Below are 13,842 nucleotides of genomic sequence, written 5' to 3' on the forward strand. Positions count from 1 at the left end.
GGAGGACAAGAACGGATTATCTTCAAATCAGATTGGCTCATGTATATCTGAGAGGAGCAAGCAGGTGTAGCCTTCCCATCTCACCCCACCATCAGGCCCCAGATTGGTGCTAGCATGGCTGGGGCAGAGGGAAGGAAGGGCTCCTTCCAAAACACTCTCCCCACCAGTGGCTTCCAGCAAGAGATTGCATCCTCCTTAGGAGAGAGGCAGGCCAGAACAAGGAGGGAAAGGCTCACAGTTCAGGTAGGTGGAAATGCCACTTGACTGCCCGATATTATAGGAATGCGTCCTTTCCATGTCCCCCACCCTCATGCGCCAGACTGGTGCTAACATGGCTGGGAGACAGGCGCCTGCTGGTGTCTCCGTTTTCTTTGCATGGAGCGAGCCTTTCCCCAACGTCTGCATCGTTCTGGCCAAATCCCTGGAGAGACGTGAGGACCCTCAGGTACTGGGGCAGAGGGAAGGAAGGGGTCCTTGTGAAACACATTTGGGGAGCCTGTGGCTTCCAGCAAGTGCTCTTCAGAAGCATTGTTCCCTCCAATATAACTAGTTGCCTTGGATAGGCCTCTCCTCCATGCAATTGTCTAGCCCTCTTTGAAAGACACCCCATCCAAGACTCTCTTGTGGTGCATCTAATTCTCCTATGCCTGTTTTTGCAAGGAGATGACTATTGTGAGCTCCTTTGGTTAGCATCTATCTGGGCTGGAAAATATTAAGGAATCAGAGGACTGGTGAGCTTCCCTTGAAGCACAACTGATCAAAGGCAGGCAAATCTGTTAGCATGCTCAAACATGCATATACAATGGTAACCAGAAAGCTGGAGTCTGGAGCCCAGCCAAGCTTGGCTGTGGGCAGGATCCTTTCATTTCTGGGGGTTGGACTAGATGACCTTTGGGATCCCTTCTAACTCCACCCTACTATGATTCAATCAAGCAGCTAAAGGAACAGGCAGAGGAGCGATACGCAGAACCAGGGGAGGCACAACCACACACCCCAACTGCACCCTCTGGCCTGACCCACCGTGGCCTCATCCCAGCACACTTTGACCCCCCGATTTTATATCCCCCTTCCCCCCCCTTTTCTTCCCAACCCTGTACTGCATATAACAGCAGTGTCTCACAACAAATGTAATTGAAGAACTTGAAGAAAGAGACAATGCGTGTGCTTTTGAAAACAAGGGGAAATTATTATCTTATTTTAAAAAATTAAAGGAGTGTGTGGCAGCCCCATATATTTAAAGAGCTCCACCCCTATTACATCATTAGAACATAAACCTATGAACCTAGAAAAGAACAAAAAATATCCTCAGGGCCCAATGCCCTAGAGCGGCTGGCTATCCCGACGATTTTGAGATATTTCTTCCTTTGCAGGGCCATGGTTTGGGAAAGGCTCTGGCCAAGCAGCAGCCCAGCAGTGCCATGATAAAAACCAAAATGTGCAGGTATGCTGTGACCTTCTGAAGCAGGGGAAGGTTTCCCAGTCCTCTTGCCGGCTGGAGGAGGAAGGCCTGATTTAGATCTTCCTATAGTTTTATGGGGAGGGTTTCTCTTTGGTCCCCCTGGGCAGGACAAGGGGTGTGATTGTCTCCCATGCTAAAAGCACATCCCAAGGTTGGGCCAGGGCAGTTTTAGGATGGCACGACCAGTGCGCTCACACTGGGCACCACGCTGCAGAGGGTGCCAAAACCATGCTGAAGAACAAGAGGGAGGGATTATAGCGTTGCACAGGACGCCATTGACATTTTAGAGCCCAATGTCCACCCTGGTTAGGAATACTTCTGTGGAGTTGAATCCCAGAATTTCCCCCACCCACATCCTTCCTTGAAGAAAGCAAAAAAATCAATGTTTGGTACAGAACCTAGGTACTAAAGGTAAAGGGACACCTAACCATTAGGTCCAATCATGGCTGACTCAGGGATTGCGGTGCTCATCTCGCTTTATTGGCCCAGGGAGCCAGCGTTCAGCTTCCAGGTCATGTGGCCAGCATGACTAAGCCGCTTCTGGCGAACCAGAGCAGCGAACGGAAACACCGTTTACCTTCCCGCCAGAGCGGTACCTATTTATCTACTTGCACTTTGACGTGCTTTCGAACTGCTAGGTCGGCAGGAGCAGGGATCGAGCAACGGGAGCTCACTCAATCGCAGGGATTCGAACAGCCAAACTTCTGATCGGCAAGTCCTATCAATGTTTGGTACAGAACCTAGGTATCTTATATGGTGCTTTATTACAAAAATGATGACTAGACTTCTGATCCTAAACTGAATAGTTAGATGCCCAGCTCTGCTTCACGTCCCCCACCAAGTACCATCCCCTCCAGAACCAACTGACTCTCAACTGCCTCGCATTCAAACTCCCTTTCAAATCCTCATCCAATCATCACTCACCCCCAGAATTCCACACTCTCCCTTTCCCCTGCCTCCCTCCTTAACAGTCCCATAGTAATTCTAATACTACTAACCCTATTACATTCTTTTTTATATAAGTTTTTTTTATTTAAAACAAAACATATTATCCAAAAACATATCATCCTTGTTTCCCCCCCATCTTTCCTTCCTCCCCCCACCCTCCCTCACAAAACCTACCCCCCCCCCAATTTCCCTCAGTTCCAGTCTTTGGTTTCTCTGAGACTGCTGTTTTATGCATGTTACAAAGTGGTATAGCTCCTCAAACTATTTAGCTGATTATTATCAATAATCCTGAGGCTCATCTAGTCCAACCCCCTGCAAGACAGGAATCTCAGCTACATGATCCATGGCAGTTGGCCATCCAATCCTAAGGGCCTCTGGAGCAAGAGAAAACAAGCTTGCTCCCTCCTCCCTGTCACAGCCCTTGAAGGTATTGAAAGGGCTGCATTTTGTGGCTCTCATATCCATGTCCTGAGAGAGAGAGCAAAACGTTTCTCTCTCCCCTTTCTCCACCCCAAGCAGAATTGCAAGGGGTCAGTGCATCTGGCTGGGAAGAAGATGGTCGGCGTTTGGAGCTCAGCCAGGGCTGGCTGTGGGCAGGATCCTGGTGCAGCCTTTTCAGGCTTTGCCCTCGGGTGGGAAGAGCATTGCACCCGGGGAGAGGGAAACAGGAGTCAGACACTCAAGGGATAATTTCACAGAAAGAGCTTTATTTCTACCATCCGGGCTTGGTAGAAGGAGCTAGTGTGATAATTTCACAAACAAGCACAAGCACAGAGCATATATTCCCCTCCAGTTCCCTCCCCCTTTCCCCCCTCCTCAGGAGCCCTGCCCCATGATGAGTTTCCTGAGCATGAACAGAAAGCTCCTGTCTTTGGCACCCTTCCCAGGAAAGGGGGATGAGAAGCCAGGGGGGTTGAGGAGCCTTGCGTTTCAGCGTGTCCAAGATGTGTTGCAACCGAATGAGATAAGAGTCAGTTCCCAGGCCTGCTTATTCTTGGCATTGATAGAGGCTATTCATTAGCCTTTTTGAAGCTCTCTTGTACTGATAAAAGTAGCATTTTGCCTATGCAGCACCATCTTGTGAGAAAGCAGAGAAAAGCTAAAGCTGTGGTTTTTTAGAAGAGAGAAAGGGGAAACTTGGTTTTGAGGCCTAGGGTGACTTTGGGCCTAGGTGGGGCACCTGTCCTCACCTCCTTCATTGGCATTGCCCGGGGTTGGACTAGATGACCCTTGGGATCCCTTCCAGCTCCACCCTACTATGATTCTATCAAGCAGCTAAAGGAACAGGCAGAGGGGCGAGACACAGAACCAGGGGAGGCCCAACCACACATCCCAACAGCACCCTCTGGCCTGACCCACCGTGGCCGCATCCCAGCACACTTTGACCCCCCTGGTTTTATTTTTCTTAATGCAGCTGCCTGACAGCCCAGCAGCCTGGCCTCTGTTTCCAAGCTGATGTCACAAAGTGTTGTTTTGCAAGCAAGGCGTCCTTCTGAAACATTTGAGAGTCGTAGGAACCAGGAGCTTGCATCTTTCTTGAGAGAGGCAGGCCAGAACAAGGGGGGAAAGGCTCACAGTTCAGGTAGGTGGAAATGCCAATTGAGTGCCCGATATTATAGGAATGCTTCCTTCCCGTGTCCCCCGCTCCCCATGGCTGGGAGCCAGGCGCCTGCTAATGTCTTCATGAAAATGGCCTCCCACTTTTTCTCACAGGCCCATATAAGTTCAGCACAAACAGTTGGGCCTGGTGAGCATTTAAGGTCCCCAACCCTAATCTGCGGGTTGCCATCTGATTGGATTTTATTCTGATCCTGATCTGATTTGAGGATGTATTTTAATTGATTGTCTGATTTTATATTAATGTGTTATACATTTGATATTAGCCGCTCTGAGCCCGGCTTTGGCTGGGGAGGGCGGGATATAAATAAAAATTATTATTATTATTATTATTATTATTATTAATTTTCTTTGCAGTGAGGGAACCTTTCCCCTTTGTTCTGGTGAAATCACTGGAGAGATGTGAGGACCCTCAGGTACTGGGGCAGAGGGAAGGAAGGGGTCCTTCTGAAATACCTTTTGGGGTTCATAGGAACACTTTCCCTACCTGTGGCTTCCAGGAAGTGCTTTTCAGAAGCATTCTGGACAGCTTAGAGGGGCTGGGAGCTGGGGGTACTGTTGTACAGTGGTTCCGCTCCTTCCTTCTGGGCCGTGTTCAGAAAGTGGTGGGGGGATGAGATGAGTGTTCAGACCCCTGGGCTCTCACTTATGGGGTGCCTCAGGGTTCTGTCCTCTCCCCCATGCTTTTCAACATCTACATGCAGCTGCTGGGAGAAGTCATCAGGGAGGTTGGGCTGGGTGTTCATCAGTATGCGGATGATACCCAGCTCTACCTCTCATTCAAATCAGAACCAGTGAAGGCGGTGAAGGTCCTGTGTGAGTGCCTGGAGGTGGTTGGAGGATGGATGGCAGCTGTTTTGGGGGGACAGGAGGTGGGTGGATGTGGAGGACTCCCTGGTCCTGAATGGGAAGGCAGCCCTGTTCAGGGAAGTTTTTAATATGTGACATTTTAGTGTATTTTTCATCTTTGTTGGAAGCCGCCCAGAGTGGCTGGGGAAACCCAGCCAGATGGGCGGGGTACAAATAATAAATTATTATTATTATTATTATTATTATTATTATTATTATTATTAATCCAGTCTGTATAACATTTATGGCACATGTAACTTGTTAAGATAGAGTTGTACATTTATCAACTCCATGATTACAGTACAGTGGTACCTCGGGTTAAGGACTTAATTTGTTCCGGAAATAAACTGTTCCTAACCTGAAGCACCACTTTAGCTAATGGGGCCTCCTGCTGCTGCCACGCCGCCGGAGCCTGATTTCTGTTCTCATCCTGAAGCAAAGTTCTTAACCCGAGGTAATATTTCTGGGTTAGCGGAGTCTGTAACCTGAAGCGTCTGTAACCTGAAGTGTATGAAACCCGAGGTACCACTGTATCTCCAGGCTTTGTCTTGCACATGGCATCTTAGTATGTTTGTTGTTTGAATGGTTACAAGTCTTTCTCTATTCTAGCTATTATTCTAGTTAACTTGGTTTTATACTTATAAGCCAGTTTGTGGTGTTGTTGTTTTGTTGTATTATTATTACTGTCACCACATTTGATAGTTTGTGTATATACAGGGCAGAGATGAGACATTCATACAGAAGGCCAAGTGGGGAAAGCTTGTAGGATCAGGTAGGAGGAAATCCCCCCTTCCCAGATCTCCCACCCTCCTGGCCCAGACTGGGGCTAGCGTGGCTGGGAGCCAGGCACCTGCTGATGTCTCCGTTTGTTTTGCAATGAGGGAAAGATTCAGCCTGGAAGCCATTGCATCCTGGGAGGGACTGGAGCCCATATGAAGGACTGTTGCCTCAGAGGTAATGGGACGGGGGAAGTTGGGAGCAGGGGCGAAGGAAGGCTAACCGGTCCCCGGTGTGGGGGGGGGCGGGGAGGGGCAAACTGCCTGGTGGTGCATGCGTAGTGCCACTACGTATGGCAGATACGTGACGCCACTACATACGGAGGACACACATGCACCGCACGTAATGGCGCCACGCATGCACTGCTGGGCGGTTTGCCAACATAACTGCTCAAGCACTGTATGGACAGCGGTGGGATCCTCTGCTCACGGCTGCAGCAGCGGTGGCAGGGATTCTCCGCACACAGCTGTGATGGCGCAATGGTGGCAGCTCGTGCCGCCGCGCCTGGGTGTTGCGGAATGAGCCCCCCGCGGGTTGGCTTCTTGTCACCCCCCTCAGAGATGGCACCTGGGGCACACCGCCCTCCCCGCTCATCCATCCTCCGCCCCTGGGTGGGGGTGGGGGCTTAGTAAACACACTAGAAGGGCCTACAGGACCAGGCCAAGGGCCCGTGTGGTCCAGCCTCCTCTTCTCCCAGGGGCCACCCAGATGCCACTGGGAAAGCCACAAGCAGGATCCAAGCCCAAGAGCCCTCTGCCCACCTGCAACAGCTTTTCTGAAGCATTCTTTCCTCCATCAGGACTAGGAGCCTTTCACCGCCCCCTCCTCCGTTCAGTCGCCTCATCCTCTTTTAAAGCCATGCAGTCAAAGATGCTCTTCTGCTGCATCTCCTGGTCATCTGATGGTTCTTGTGAGCTCCGCAGTGGGATCTGCTTTAGTCCCTGGGGTGGGTGTGAGAGCTGAATGGGCATCAGAGGGGACGTTCTGTCCCTGGCATTCGGTCTGTGACAGACCTTTCACATGTTCAGAGATCCTTCCCTCGAAGCAGCCCTTAGTGTAGAGTTCTCCCATGCTTCAAAGATCCCTTCTTTCTTGCAGGATCTCCTGACTGCACTGCTGTGGCTGCTGCCCAAGCCACCATGTAAATAGAACAGGTAAGAGGAAGGGGAAATTTGCATGGAGCAGGGAGAACAGCCTACAAGTTGAGTGTACATGTTCATGCTGTGGGGGCATTTCTGGAAAAAAAGGCTTACACTATTAAGACAGATTTAGGAACTGGGGGACAAGTCCCATTGTCCTTGATCAGAGTACAACTGTGAAGATTACAAAACTCTGTGGTTTTATGCCCTGCGAATTTGCATGGCAGCATGGTGTGGTAAAGGTGAAGGGACTCCTGACCATTAGGTCCAGTCGTGACCGACTCGGGTTGCGGCGCTCATCTCGCTTTATTGGCTGAGGGAGCCGGCGTACAGCTTCCGGGTCATGTGGCCAGCATGACTAAGCCGCTTCTGGCAAACCAGAGCAGCGCACGGAAACGCCGTTTACCTTCCCACCAGAGTGGTACATATTTATCTACTTGCACTTTGACGTGCTTTCAAACTGCTAGGTTGGCATGAGCAGGAACCGAGCAATGGGAGCTCACCCCGTCACGGGGATTCGAACCGCTGACCTTCTGATCAGCAAGTCCTAGGCTCTGTGGTTTAACCCACAGCGCCACCCGCGTCCCTTGGTGCATGGTGTGACAGGGCGATAACTGGGGAATCTGCTGACAGTGAGAGCCCATTCACATGAGAATCCATACGATATCCTGTTTCCTTCACAGAGTCATGACTCCAGGGTTGAGGCTCCAACTCCAGCTCCCGAGATAAAGGACCAGAGGACATCCCTGTGGTTCCTGGTTGCCATCCCTCGCGCCTCTTCCCCACTGCCCCTTCTCTGTGGGCATGGCTCAATCTCGGCCCTGTTTGGCGCAGAAGCAGCAGCCAAAATTTCTTCTCATGCTGGGAACAGCATCTCTGCTCATTTCTGAGCTGCTGCTGCTGCTTTTGAGCTAGGCCGGCCGGGACAGAGGCGAGACACCCGTACAGAGGCCAAGTGGGAAGAGCTGGTAAGATCAGGTAGGAGGAAATGCCCCCTTCTCAGGTCCCCCATCCTCCTGCCCCAGACTGGGGCTAGCGTGGCTGGGAGCCAGGCGCTGGCTGATGTCTCCATTTGTTTTGCAGCGAGGGAAAGAGGCAGCCTTGGAGCCGCCGCATTCCTCCGGGAGGGACTGGAGACCAGACAAAGGCCTCTCACTTCAGAGGTAACGGGACAAGTGGAGGGGGCAGGGCTTAGGAAACACACAAGAAGGGCCTACAGGATCAGGCCAAGGGCTCACCTGTTCCAGCCTCCTCTTCTCCCAGGGGCCACCCAGATGCCACTGGGAAAGCCACAAACAGGATCCAAGCCCAAGAGCCCTCTGCCCACCTGGGACTTCCTGCAACAGCTTTTCTGAAGCATTCTTTCCTCCATCAGGACTAGGAGCCTTTCACCGCCCCCTCCTCCGTTCAGTCGCCTCACCCTCTTTTAAAGCCATGGAGTCAGAGGTGCTCTTCTGCTGCATCTCCTGGTCATCTGATGGTTTCTGACAAATGTCGGCTCTTGTGAGCTCCGCAGTGGGATCTGCTTTCAGTCCCTGGGGTGGGTGTGACACCTGAAGGGGCATCTGAGTGGACGTTCTGTCCCCGGCATTCAGTCTGTGACAGGCCTTTCACATGTTCAGGGATTCTTCCCTCGAAGCAGCCCTTAGCATCGAGTTCTCCCTTGCTTCAAAGATCCCTTCTTTCTTGCAGGATCTCCTTTGTGCACCGCTGTGGCTGCTGCCGAAGTCACCCACAAAAAGAACAGGTAAGAGGAAGGGAAGCTTTGCATGGGATGGGGAGAACACCCTTCAGGGGTCAGCAAACTTTTTCAGCAGGGTGCCAATCCACTGTCCCTCAGACCTTGTGGGGGGCTGGACTAGATTTTGGAAAGGAAAAAAAATGAACAAATTCCTATGCCCCACCAATAACCCAGAGGTGCGTTTTAAATAAAAGCACACTTTCTGCTCATGTAAAAACACCAGGCAGGCCCCACAAATAACCCAGAGCTGCATTTTAAATAAAAGGACACATTTTAAAAACACGCTGATTCCCAGACCGTCCGTGGGCCGGATTGAGAAGGTGATTGGGCCAGATCCAGCCCCCGGGCCTTAATTTGCCTACCCATGAAGTTGAGCATATGTGTTCATGCTGTGGATGTTTTCTGGAAAAAGGTGGACACTAGTAAGACGGGTTTGGGAACTGGGGTCCTCCTACAGGTGATGCTGGACTACAACTCCCATGTTCCTTGATCATTGTCCTTTTTCTCCTGCTTTTCAGCCAGACACCCAGGTGGGTGGTGTTAAAAGTGGAAATTCCCTTTAATTTAGTCTGATTCCTTTAGAGAAATGGAACACCGTACAGAGTGCATTTGACGATGCTTAGATTGTCGTGTTGTAGACGGTATATACAAAAGGACTGAGGCAGATTCCTGTTTTTTCCTATTTTTACTGATGGCTATGTATTGTTTGTTTTCTAATTTGCAGGAAGGCTTTGAGTGATGCCTGGGGCGGATCGATAAGAGAGGAAATGAAGACAGGATTTGGGGTGTTTTCCCTCTACTTTGCATATATAGGTGTGATTCAGGTAGGTCGTCGTGTTGGTCTGACACAGTGAAAATATATACAGTGGTGCCACGTGAGACGAAATTAATCCGTTCCGTGAGTCTCTTCGTCTTGCGGTTTTTTCGTCTTGCGAAGCACGGCTATTAGCGGCTTAGCGGCATAGCGGCTTAGCGGCTATTAACGGCTTAGCGGCTTTAAGAAAAAGGAAACAAACTCGCAAGAACTTGCAAGACGAAACGTCTTGCAAAGCAAGCCCATAGGGAAATTCGTCTTGCGGAACGACTCAAAGAACGGAAAACTCTTTCATCTAGCGAGTTTTTTGTCTTGCGAGGCATTCGTCTTGCGGGGCACCACTATATATATATATAAAACCTGCATTCCTGTACCCGTGAAAATCTACGAAAGCATATATATATATATATATATATATATATATACACCGTATTTTTCACAGTATAAGACGCACTTTCCCCCTCCTAAAAAGTATGGGGAAATGTGTGTGCGTCTTATGGAGCGAATGCAGACTGTGCAGCTTTCGCTGAATCCAGGAGAGCAAGAGGGATCGGTGCGCACTGATCCCTCTTGCTATCCTGGCTTCAGGGACAGCCGCCCAAAGCCTCCTGAGCGCAGTGGGAGCACTCCCGCTGTGTTCAGGAGGCTTCGTGTTGCTTTCGCTGAAGCCAGGAGAGCAAGAGGGATCGGTGCGCACCGATCAGCGAAGCAGGAGGAGAAATGGAGCCCCTTCTGTTTCTCCTCTCGCTTTGCTGGAGAGGCGCTGAGCAGAGAGGGAGAGAATTTTTTTTTTCTTGTTCTCCTCCTTTAAAACTAGGTGCGTCTTATGGTTGGGTGCATCTTATAGAGCGAAAAATATGGTGTATAAAGAATTTCCTGTAGCACCTTAGAGACCAACTGAGTTTGTTCTTGGTATAAGCTTTCGTGTGCATGCACACTTCTGTGTAGCCTTGCTTTTGAATTCCTTCCATGTCCCTCGCCCTCATGCCTGCTGATGTCTTCATTTGCTTTGCAGTGAGAGAAAGCAGCAGCCTGGGAACCACCTCCCGGAAGGGAAAGGAACCCAGGAAAAGGACAGATGAGTCGCAGGTACAGGGGGAGGAGGGGCCTTATGAAACACCTAAGAACGGCCTGCTGGATCAGACCAAGGTCCTAACTTGTCCAGCATTCTCCTCTCCCAGGGGTCACCCAGATGCCTGTGAGATTATTCCTACAAAAAGGCGGCTCTTGTGAGCTGCGCAGTGGGATCTGCTTTAAGTCCCTGGGGTGGGTGTGACAGCTGAATGGGTGCCCCAGGTGACGTTCTGTCCCTGGCGTTCGATCAGTGGCAGCCCATTCACATGGTCAGAAATTCTTCCCTCGAACCAGCCCTTAGTGTAGAGTTCTCCCATGCTTCAAGAATTACCTTCTTTCTTCCAGGATCCCCTATATGCACCGCTGTAGCTGCTGCCAAAAGGAGAAAGGCCCTGAGTGAGGAGTCAGGCACATACAGAAGACCAAGGCGGACTTCTGGTTTTCGTCGCGAAGGGAAGAGGGTCGAGATGTGTGCCGGAGCCTCCTGCTGAAGCCACTCATGTAAAAAGAACAGGTAAGAGGAGGAAGGGACACGGGTGGTGCTGTGGTCTAAACCACAGGGCCTAGGGCTTGCCGATCAGAAGGTTGGCAGTTCGAATCCCTGCGACGGGGTGAGCTCCCATTGCTTGGTCCCTGCTCCTGCCAACCTAGCAGTTTGAAAGCACGTCAAAGTGCAAGTAGATAAATAGGTACCGCTCCAGTGGGAAGGTAAACAGCGTTTCCGTGCACTGCTCTGGTTCGCCAGAAGTGGCGTAGTCATGCTGGCCACATGACCCGGAAGCCCTCGGCCAATAAAGCGAGATGAACGCCGCAACCCCAGAGTCGGTCACGACTGGACCTAATGGTCAGGGGTCCCTTTACCTTTAAGAGGAAGGAAGATTTGCATGGGGCGGGGAGAATTATTACCAACACATCCACCATAGGAGTTATGCTGTCGCCAGGAAAAGGGCCGTAACACCTGCTCCACCTCATTCTCTGCTGGACTGGGAGGGCTACAGACCCGAAGGGTCTGCGGCACCATGGGAAGGTCTGCTGCACCAAAATTTTCTAGGCAGTGGTGACACCTTGATCTCAGGCAGCAAAGAGGAATAGAAAATTTGCATGGGGTGAGGAGAACACCCTACAAGTTGAGCGTACGTGTTCATTCTATGGAGGCATTTCTGAAAAAAGGCTGATAATAATAATAATAATAATAATAATAATAATAATAATAATAATTTATTTATACCCCACCATCCCCGGCCAGAGCCAGACTCAGGGTGGCTAACACCAGTAAAATTACAGTAAAAACATAAAGGGGGAAACCAATTTACAATACAGGTTAAAATGCAATTTAAAATACAGCCTCATTTTAAAAGTAGCCCATAGATCAAAACCATAAGGGGAGGGAAACATAAGGGTCAGACTGAGTGCAAACCAAAGGCCAGGCAGAACAGCTCTGTCTTGCAGGCCCTGCGGAAAGATGTCAAGTCCCTAGTCTCTTGTGACAGAGCGTTCCACCAAGTCGGGGCCAGTACTGAAAAGGCCCTGACCCTAGTTGAGACCAATCTAAACACCTTGCAACCTGGGACCTCCAAATGTTGTCATTTGTGGACCTTAAGGTCCTCCGCGGGGCATACCAGGAGAGGCGGTTCCGTAGGTATGTGGGTCCTAGGCCGCATAGGGCTTTAAAGGTCAAAACCAGCACCTTAAACCTGATCCTGTACTCCACCGGGAGCCAGTGCAATTGGTAAAGCCCTAGATGAATGTGATCCCACGGCAAGGACCCAGTAAGGAGCCTCACTGCGGCATTCTGCACCCGCTGGAGTTTCTGGGCCAGCTTCAAGGGCAGCCCCGCGTAGAGCCTGGAGGTGACTGTCGCATGGATCACTGTGGCCAGGTCAGGGCGAGAAAGGTAAGGGACCAACTGCTTAATACGGCGGAGATGGGAAAATGCCACTTTTGCTGTGGCTGCAGCCTGCGCCTCCATGGAAAGGGAGGAGTCGAAGGTTACACCCAAGCTCAGCTTTGGGAACTTGGGGCCCTCCTACAGGCGATGTTCGACTACAACTCCCATTGTCCTTGACCATTGTCCTTTTTCTCCCGCTTTTCAGCCAAACAACCAGGTGGCCACGCTGCAGGCTGAAGTTCTGGCACCTTCTAAACCAAGGCTCAGTCTTAGAACCAGTTTCTTTTGTTTGTTTCTTTGTTTGAAATAATTTTCAATAAACGTTTTCTTGGTTTACGAAAGTCTGTTCATTGTCGCTTTTTTCAAGTCGTGTTTTCTACAAATCGATGTTCAGCGTTTGTGAGTGGGGCTTTCCGTCCTCGGCACTCACAGACTGAACAAATTTGCAATGTATCTCAACAGAATTAGAATGTTATGCAAAAGGGGGGCTACGTTTCCGAGCACAATTCAAAGTGTTGGTGCTGAGCTTTAAAGGCCGTAAACGGCCTCGGTCCAGTATACCTGAAGGAGCATCGCCACCTCCATTGTTCTGCCTGGACACTGAGGTCCAGCGCCGAGGGCCTTCTGGCGGTTCCCTCACTGCGAGAGGCCAAGTTACAGGGAACCAGGCAGAGGGCCTTCTCGGTAGTGGCACCCGCTCTGTGGAACGCCCTCCCATCAGATGTCAAAGCGATAAGCAACTACCTGACATTCAGAAGACATCTGAAGGCAGCCCTGTTCAGGGAAGCTTTTAATGTGTGACATCTTAGTGTATTTTTCATCTTTGTTGGAAGCCGCCCAGAGTGGCTGGGGGGACCCACCCAGATGAGCGGGGTACAAATAAATTATTATTATTATTATTATTATTATTATTATTAATCTCCACCGCAGGAGGGCCCTGGAGAGGAAGCTGGAAAGGCAGACAGGAGTGGGGGGGGATGAGAAAATTGTGGGAGATGTGCCCCAAAAGAAAATCACCGGGGAGGGTCCACAGGACCCCTGTCCCCTAGACTGACTGCCTGTGCCAGGAGTATACAATGTCCTTCTTCCTTCACAGGGCCATGGCTTGGGAAAGGCTCTGGCCAAGCAGCAGCCCAGCGGTGCCATGATAAAAAACAAAATGTGCAGGTATGCTGTGACCTTCTGAAGCAGGGGAAGCGTTTCCCAGTCCTCTTGCCGGCTGGAGGAGGAAGACAATTCACTCAAAAATGGTTCCAACCAGTTGCAAATGCTACCCTGAAAGCTTTGGAGATGGAAACAGAAGGCTCTTTATCACAGGACAAGAAATCAGCCCTCGACAACTTAAGCGGTGGAAAATATTTTTTTGAAAAAATCCCTAAGCCCCGTGGTCACAATTTCAGTAAAAATCTGACTGTTGGAAATTTACTCAAAAATGGTACCAAACGCTTGCAAATGCTCCCCTGAGAGGTTTGGCAGTCGACACAGAAGGCTTTTAATCACAGGACAAGAAATAAGCCCTCGACAACTTAACGGGCG

At 50.4% G+C, this 13,842-nt stretch overlaps 1 long non-coding RNA gene across 2 annotated transcripts; it reads left to right on the plus strand.

Moving 5' to 3' along the window:
- Nucleotides 1–2,945: 2,945 nt before the first annotated feature.
- On the plus strand, nucleotides 2,946–12,647 carry LOC310661663. Of its 2 annotated transcripts, XR_014504011.1 has the most exons (7): nucleotides 2,946–3,377; nucleotides 3,822–3,989; nucleotides 4,382–4,440; nucleotides 5,591–5,827; nucleotides 8,482–8,536; nucleotides 9,255–9,354; nucleotides 12,512–12,647. It is a non-coding gene; the product is annotated as an uncharacterized lncRNA (long non-coding RNA). The 2 variants fall into 2 exon arrangements; XR_014504012.1 differs by lacking the exon at nucleotides 12,512–12,647 and adding an exon at nucleotides 10,360–10,443 and having other exon boundaries at nucleotides 2,946–3,989.
- The last annotated feature ends 1,195 nt before the right edge of the window (nucleotides 12,648–13,842 follow it).

The sequence above is a fragment of the Podarcis tiliguerta genome, assembly GCF_965153285.1.
Source record: "Podarcis tiliguerta genome assembly, chromosome: 13".
Taxonomy (NCBI): Eukaryota; Metazoa; Chordata; class Lepidosauria; order Squamata; family Lacertidae; genus Podarcis; species Podarcis tiliguerta.